General features: G+C 43.8%; 1 protein-coding gene across 1 annotated transcript in view; it reads right to left on the bottom strand.

Annotated features, from left to right (window-relative positions):
- The window catches only part of APBB1IP (amyloid beta precursor protein binding family B member 1 interacting protein), a 61,673-nt gene extending 54,960 nt beyond the window's left edge, over positions 1 to 6,713 (bottom strand). Inside the window, exon 1 of the mRNA XM_071560090.1 lies at positions 6,610 to 6,713. The gene's annotated coding sequence lies outside the window, so the exon portion shown is untranslated. The remainder of the gene's footprint in view (positions 1 to 6,609) is intronic.
- Between the last annotated feature and the right edge of the window lie 922 nt (positions 6,714 to 7,635).

Consider the following 7,635-nt stretch of genomic DNA (forward strand, 5'->3'; position numbering starts at 1 on the left):
AACGTGTCTGCCCCAGGTCTTCTCAGGTATAAACAACTTCAGGTATATGAGTTACCAGGAAAGATGGTAACTCATCTTAACATGAAGGTTCCTCCCATTCCCTGCCATGATGGGGGAGCAGATTAGTGAAAGGGTAATGTAAGCCTGAGTAGCACAAATTTATTCAGTTTCGCCATTCCTTCCCATAATATGTAGCTTGTTGACACTGGTCTGAGGTTTCCCTTCCTGTTTTTTTTCCTGTTACCCAACATTGCTGTACAGGACTTGCATGACAAGAGACTGTTTGCAACTTTAAAAAATTGCCAGCAAATGACAGGAGTGCAATTATTAACAGTAGATCTGCTACTTCTGAACTATTCCCAGCATTCCCTTAGCCTAATGTCACTGAGCTATGGGAAGTGTGTCTTGTGGCTCTCTGTTAAATGAAGATTTTTGACATTTGCTTCATAATTCATGAAGTGGGTTGATCCCACACTAATAGATTGTCTAAGAAGTGGAAAATAGTAGACAAGGACGCCCACAGATGGGAGAGGAAAGTAAAGAAAGGTCTAAAATGGAGGAAAATCCTTTCTCTCCTCAATTCCCTACAGAATCAAGAGATGTTGAGTGTGGAGTAATGAAAATAATAGCACAAACTTAGGAAGACGGGGAAAAAAAGGAAAGCAAAGTTAGAGTACCAAATTTGGGTGCATGAACTGCTATGTTAGATAGTCAATGTCTCATCTTTTCCAGTATTCATGCCCTCCCACAATGAGCCACTGGACAAGCACAAGAAATGCCATAGGAGTCTATGACACAACTGTCTCCCCATACAAATAACTTATTCCTATGCTCTAGTCACTGCCAAAAGCTCTAAATCACCATCTTATCTCCTACAATCAGATGTTCTTACTAGTGCCAGAAATGCTTAAGAGAGGGCACACATGGTACGGGAACAGAACACTGGAAGAGCAAAACACAGTAGCATAAAATGCTCTAACAGGTAAGAGTGAAGCAAAATGGTGAAAGCAAATCTGTGAAAATTTTATCAAACCCAACTGTTTGTTTCGCAAACAGGTCATATATTAAAATCAAATAAAGCAAGTAATGCTGTAATATGAATTTACAGACATTTCACCAAAGTACAATGCTCAGTACCACATGGGAAAACTAACAGTAGAAACAGTAGAAAAATGAAATGAAGTTTTTGCTTTTTTTATAAACCTTTTTGTCAGCTTTACTACTGACTGAAGAGTCAGGTACAATTTCAAGGTCCACTATTAACTTTTCACCTAGCAAAGCTGTTTCTTTCAGTCTATATAACACACAGGTATCAAGAGCAGCTTTAAGAAACCAGTTTCAGAAGAAAATCTGTAAGGAAAGTAGAAGACTGGAGTCACCACAGATGAAATGTTACACTGGTACGACTGTGGTTGCTTTGTCATAACCCAGAAAGCCCTGAACAGCACAAAGGAAGCAACTAAAAAATGCAGCAAGAGGAGAAGAACCTTGTGACATTTCCATTTCCATTCTTCCATTTCTCTAAGGTTTTCCACAGGAAGGAAATGTCACTGCTTCCCTCTCTTTTTTTCCTTATAAGTGGAGAAGGATGGAACAACTGATCTGTTCACAGCAACTCCATCATGACATATGGGAGACAAAAGAGGTCAATCTAGTGACAGATATGAAAGGTTTTGCTGCATTTCTTGCAAGAATATGGCACCCATTGGACAGAACTGCAGTTACGTTTATGCTGAATCTCTTCCTAGGACTGGCACCCAAAAACACTCGTTCACTTGTATTTGCTCTCTCAAACATTAGGTCTGTCAGCTTCCCCTCAGTTATGAGGATGTGGGCAGCAAGGTACTAAACTAAGTTGCAACTACAAGTATTTGGGAATGTTATCCGTGTTCATGTTTTTGGCCCATATTCTCGCTTGCTCAAGGCTATCTCAGAAACTTAAGCCCTCCAAGCCACATGTACAGCAGACCTTTCAAATACAGGATTTCATCAAAAAGCACAGTGAACAGAAATCTATACTTGACCATTAATAAAGGCATTTCTTTTTTAATTCACAGAGAGAAAAAAACACATCATCTTTCAAAAATGCTTTTTGGGCTGATACATCCTTCGTATTTCTGTGCTTCAGTGAAATGACTACAGCTAGTAAGGGAATGGGGGCTTTTAGTACTGTTAGAAAGTACTAGAAAAACCTTCAAAAGTACATCCAAATCTTGCTCTGAGGCAGAAGAAAAGTAATCATGTGTATGCAGTCAGGGTTACCTGAAGATGTAGTGAGAGTACCAAAATAGATCAACTAAGGCCACTGAAGAAGTTCACATTTGCTGCCAATATGAACTTGATGTCAACAGGTTAACTGACAATTCTGTTGAACTTCCCTGCTCTCCTGTAAGTTGCCTTTGAGGCAGACACATCATTTTGCCTAAAACTGGGGACTCAGAAGGTAAATTTCAATTTTTATCAGCAAAAGCATCCAGTGAGTGCCTCTATGATTTTGGCACCTAGCTGGTCTCTCTGTGCTTGATGGACCAGCAATTTTGCTAGAAGCGGATTTGCTCCCCACACATACCCCACTCTCCCTGCTGGGTGAAGATACAATGACATGATTTTCACTTGAATTTTTATTATAGCAGTTGGATTGACTGAGGACATCTGAGGACTTTCCGCTGTTAGTGGCACCAGCCATGCAGGGTCTGCTCATCACTGATAGCAGATACACAGTTTTATTCTTTAATATTAATGTCACATGTTACACTTTTACATCCGCAAACAGAGTGAAAGCAAAATTGAAAATGGACTGAGATATATCCAACGTAAAACCTCTATCAGAAATACCTCTGTATCCATTTCTAAACAGCATAGCACAGAAAAATTCATTTAGTATATACTGAATCTTCTTTTCCTTCTAGGACTCATAATGTATCTAATTCTGAAAATACTCCTAGTACTTCTAATTACTTTAGCCCTAATTTATTTGACCCTAAACTCATAGCATGCTGGATCAATGTTCAACAAGAACAAATGGTGTGTGCAGGCTGGTGTAGCTCCTGGTAGCAAAAAAATTTGAGTGCAAATAGCTAGCCACAGATCTAAAAGGTCACTTTACTGGAATAAGCCATTGAAACTAATGACAGGCTTTAACTTTTTAAACAATCATTACCAAACTATTTTGTGAATTCACACAGCGAAGTTGTAAGTCAGATCAAAGTCATCTATGTTTCCTTTTCATTCAAAGCCCAGGAGCAATGCTATGAAATAATACTGAGGGGTGGTGAGGAACACATGCTCATAATATGCTGATGTCAAAAGCCTCCTACAGAAAGTTAAGAAGAACGTGGCACCCAGTTTCTGTCTTTCACAGTGCAACAAACAGCTTCTACACTGGCAGTCATACTGTTAATTTATCTAGGGTAGCCATGGATCTATAGGCTGGATGATAAGAAAAGCTGCCTAAAATGCCTGCTTTTCCAAAAACCATTTTACTGTATCATGGATCATGAGAAGAGATATGGTGGGGTTTCCATGACATCCTCATCTGACCTGCTCATCCAGGCTCTTTTTAAACAATGAAGGGAAAGAAAGGCAATTTTATAGAGTGTACTAGCTGTCTAAAACCGGGCTGCTGAACCAAGTTTTAGCAGTATCTATCTCTCTAAGAGATTGTAAAGTTGACTCAGAACCTCAGGTGACTAAAATGCTAGTGTCTAAATTTGGGTGCCTATGGAGGCCAAGAAGTGCTTTAGAATGTGTGCATGGATACAAGTTACCACTGTCACTAGAGACCTCCCAAAGGAAATAAGCTAACGCTTCCACATTGCTGCAGGCAAATAAGAGGTCTTATTTTCACTTTCACCCCACATTAGCACCTGTTCACGTGAAGTCATTATCACAACAGCTCAGACAGGCCTACAACAAAATGAGTCAAGACATTGTAGCCAAAGATGAAAAAATGGTCTGTGGGAAAAAAAATAAATGTAGTTTGCAGAGAGAGGGAGAAAGAATAAGGGCCTTGTTATCTGAATGAAATGCAGAAAACCTAAATTCAGCTACATTCCTGTAAAGCAACCTGAGAAACAGAAATGTGCTTTTAAGAAAATTCACGTTTCCAGATCATCTTCTCAATGGTCAAACATTCATGAATCTACAAAAAAGACAAGTCCTCTCTTGAACAAGGCAACCCCTTCTCTCAGCTGCAAGAGTACTCCAGACTGGTAGTTTTCTCAGACATTTTACAGGGCCAAAAAGATGCAATAGCTGATTTCTCCATTCACAGGTTGCTCAAGTCCTACCTCTCCCTTCACAACTTACGGCAGAGCAAGGGAAGGAAAACTTTCTGCCCCTTTTTCCTCTTACTGCTCTAAGACATTTATTCTAACAGGAAAGGAGAAACACAAAAAAGCCAAAACTCCATGGTTCAGGTATTTTTTTTTTACTACCTAAGAAATCTTGGGCCACAGTACTGAGTTAAACTGTTCCAACATCCAACAGGCCCTTTTGCTCATCTGTTGCCCCTTTTGTGCCAACTGCTGTGTAAAGAAACCAAATGTGTTAGTCTCTTAATAAATTACAAAAAAGATCAAATTTTCTGCCTGATTTACAGGTACATGAGTTACAGCATGTGATCTACTATAGTGCTCAAGTATAGTGACTTTTGATCTCTAAAAATCAAACTTAGCTGTAATAAATACATTTAATAACAAGCAAGCCCTTCAAAGGCATCATATACCATGCTTGAAGATACTCCACATCTGATAACCACAAATTCCAGCATGAACAATTAAAACACAATTCGCTCAGTAATTACTTTGAACCTTCAGTAATTTTGCCTCCAAACACCAGAACAGTCTGTAGTACCCACAGGAGGTATTTATAGAAGAAAGAGAAGACACAGGGAATAATTAAAAGTACCCTTTCAGAGACAGTATATTTTTCCAGTTATGTGTGTTCCCAGATAGATCACAATTTTCTGAGAATATAAAACAAGGATCACTCAGCTATCTGTAATGCTCCATTGATTCAACCTCCCAAAGACATTTGTAAGCCGTATTTCAAACAAAGTTATCTCCATTTTTAAGTAATGCTTGCACAGAACATGAAGCACAACTCAATACAATAGTCTCCTTCGAAAACTCTCATGGGAAAACAGAACAAAAGAGGTTCAGTAAAAAGCTAAATAAAGCTAAATATTCTGTTTTAGACATCCAATTTTAACCTAAATTCTCATTCTTTACAAAGTTACCAGGAAAAAAATAATTGTAAAGTTAGTGAAGACAAATGATAGTAGGGTACACAAGTAGAACAGTCCTCTGCAGCACTGAGGCTTACCTATTTGTCTCTAATTAACTAAATGGATTAAATGAAGTCCTGACTACATTTACACCACTGATGTGCAGCAGCAGAATAACTAACAGCAACATCAGCAGAGTCATATGTGAAATGAGTACTTTTTAGAGGCAGGTTTGGAAGAGATGACAAACCATGAATGTCATATAATTCATAAAGAAGAACTAAAACCAAAGTGGAACAATGACTGCCAAATTTTCCGAAGTTCTGAGGGGCAGAGTCAAGCTGGAGCCATACTCAGCACATAATCAGAGTAATCAGGGGCAGACAGTGACTTCAAAAAGTTAAGCTGGTAACTGGTGAAACCCTGTGTAGTTTGTAAGCTGTATTCCTGCATCAAATTATTAATGAGAGTTAGGACAGGCTGGATCATATGCTGCCTAAAAGACACAACTGGACACATCTTCCCAGTGTGACAATGAATGGATTTAACTGAAAAACCACCCCAAGCTTGTGCAGACTGCGTTTCAGCTACTTCTCTTTGGTCTTTAGCTGAGTGTGTCATGCGCGATGGAGCTGCTCAAACTCAGGCGACGTTTCCCTAAACCACGGGCCAAATACACCATGGGCAGAGCGATGTAAACTTTCTGGCAAGTCTGCAGAGGCTCTTTTGCCACAACCGCACCACCTTCTTACATGCTGAGTTTAAGACTGACAGATTCGCACACTCACACGGCGTATTCTCTGGCCGCTTGGTCTGCAATTTTCTTTCGCCAGCCTTCATCTCCCTCACCCGGGACAGGGCACTGCGCGTCCCTCGGCACACCCGGCGGGAGCTCCGCCAGCCCTCCCTGCCACTGATCCACCTCCTCCTCGCTCCCCCAGGGCCGGGCACAGGGAAGGTCTGACAGAGCGTAACCTTCCCGAGGAAAACAACCAGCACCGGGACCCAGCACCACGAAGACGAAGCTCCACGATCCTATCTCTGGCCACCGAGGCCACGTGTGCCGTCGGAAGGTCCGTGTCCCGAAGTCGTTGTGTGGGGCTCACACACAGCCCTTCTGCGGATTGCCGCCCCCCGGGGGCACCACCAGCCGTGCCCCGAGGGAGGTCTACCGCACCTCGCCACCCCAGCACTGGTGTTTGCCGGCCGGACCCCTCCCGGCGGCGAGCTCGACACCGCACACTCGCCCCGCCACCGCCGGGCACCTCACCCTGCCCGGCGGGTCCGGGCTGGCACCGGGAGCCGCAGGGCGTCCGGCTAACCCTGCCCTCCCTTCTCCGCTAACCCTTCCCCGCTACCCCTGCCCTCCCTGCCCTGCTTACCTTGGCGGCGGGCGGCTCCCGGGGCGCTGTGAGGAGGTGCGGGGGCAGCGGGGCGGCTCAGCGACACCTCAGGGCAGCGGGACCTCTCCCTCCCTCGGCCTACGGGGAGATGGGGCCGCCCCGCGGGCTCCGGCACCGCCCACGGCACGGGGCGGTGGCCGCTGCCCGTATCGCCGGGGGAAACCCCGTCCGGCATGGCTAGCCCAGCCCTGTCCTGTCCAGCCCTGCCCTGTCCAGCCCTGTCCTGCCCACTTCTGTCCTGCCTAGCCCTGCCCAGTCCTGTCCTGTCCAGCCCAGCCCTGTCCAGCCCTGTCCAGTTCTGTCCAGCCCTGCTCAGCCCTGTCTAGCCCTGTCCAGCCCTGCCCAGCCCAGCCCAGCCCTGTCCAGTCCAACCCTGTCCATCCCAGCACTGTCCAGCCCAGCCCTGTCCACCCCAGCACTGTCCAGCACAGTCCAGCCCAGCCCTGTCCAGCCCTGTCTAGCCCAGCCCAGCCCAGCCCTGCCCAGCCCAGTCCAGTCCAGTCCTGACCAGCCCTGCAGCCTCTCCTGGGTATGGGCTGGGCATCGCTGCCGGGTGCTCTCTGGTTTTCAGACAGAAATGTGTTTCTTTCCCCGCTCTCCTTACTGACTCTATATCTTCTCTAAACAGCGCTGCTGGCAAGGCAGCAAACTGCTTTAATGTCATTTTTACATAGTTTCGTACCTTTGGAAAGGGCTGTTTTGAAGTGTACTTAGATTTTATTCACTGAGTAAAAGTGAGTTCATAAAATGTGAAATTCTGTAAAAATATGTAGAAGACAAAAAAAACCGGAGGTTTTCATCTTATGTTAAATAGACAAATGTCAGAAAATTCATGTGACCTTTCAAAGTTCATGTAACCAACTTAGAAAGATGAGATGTTAAGTGTTGCAAACTGTGTGCAAATAGACCCCCGTCAATTTAAAATCCTTTATCAGTGTGAACAACTTGGCCAAAATAATGCTTTTAGATTTTTTTCTTATGTATCTAAGGCACTGACAGTAAAGT

This window comes from Pithys albifrons, chromosome 7, assembly GCF_047495875.1.
Source record: "Pithys albifrons albifrons isolate INPA30051 chromosome 7, PitAlb_v1, whole genome shotgun sequence".
NCBI lineage: Eukaryota > Metazoa > Chordata > Aves > Passeriformes > Thamnophilidae > Pithys > Pithys albifrons.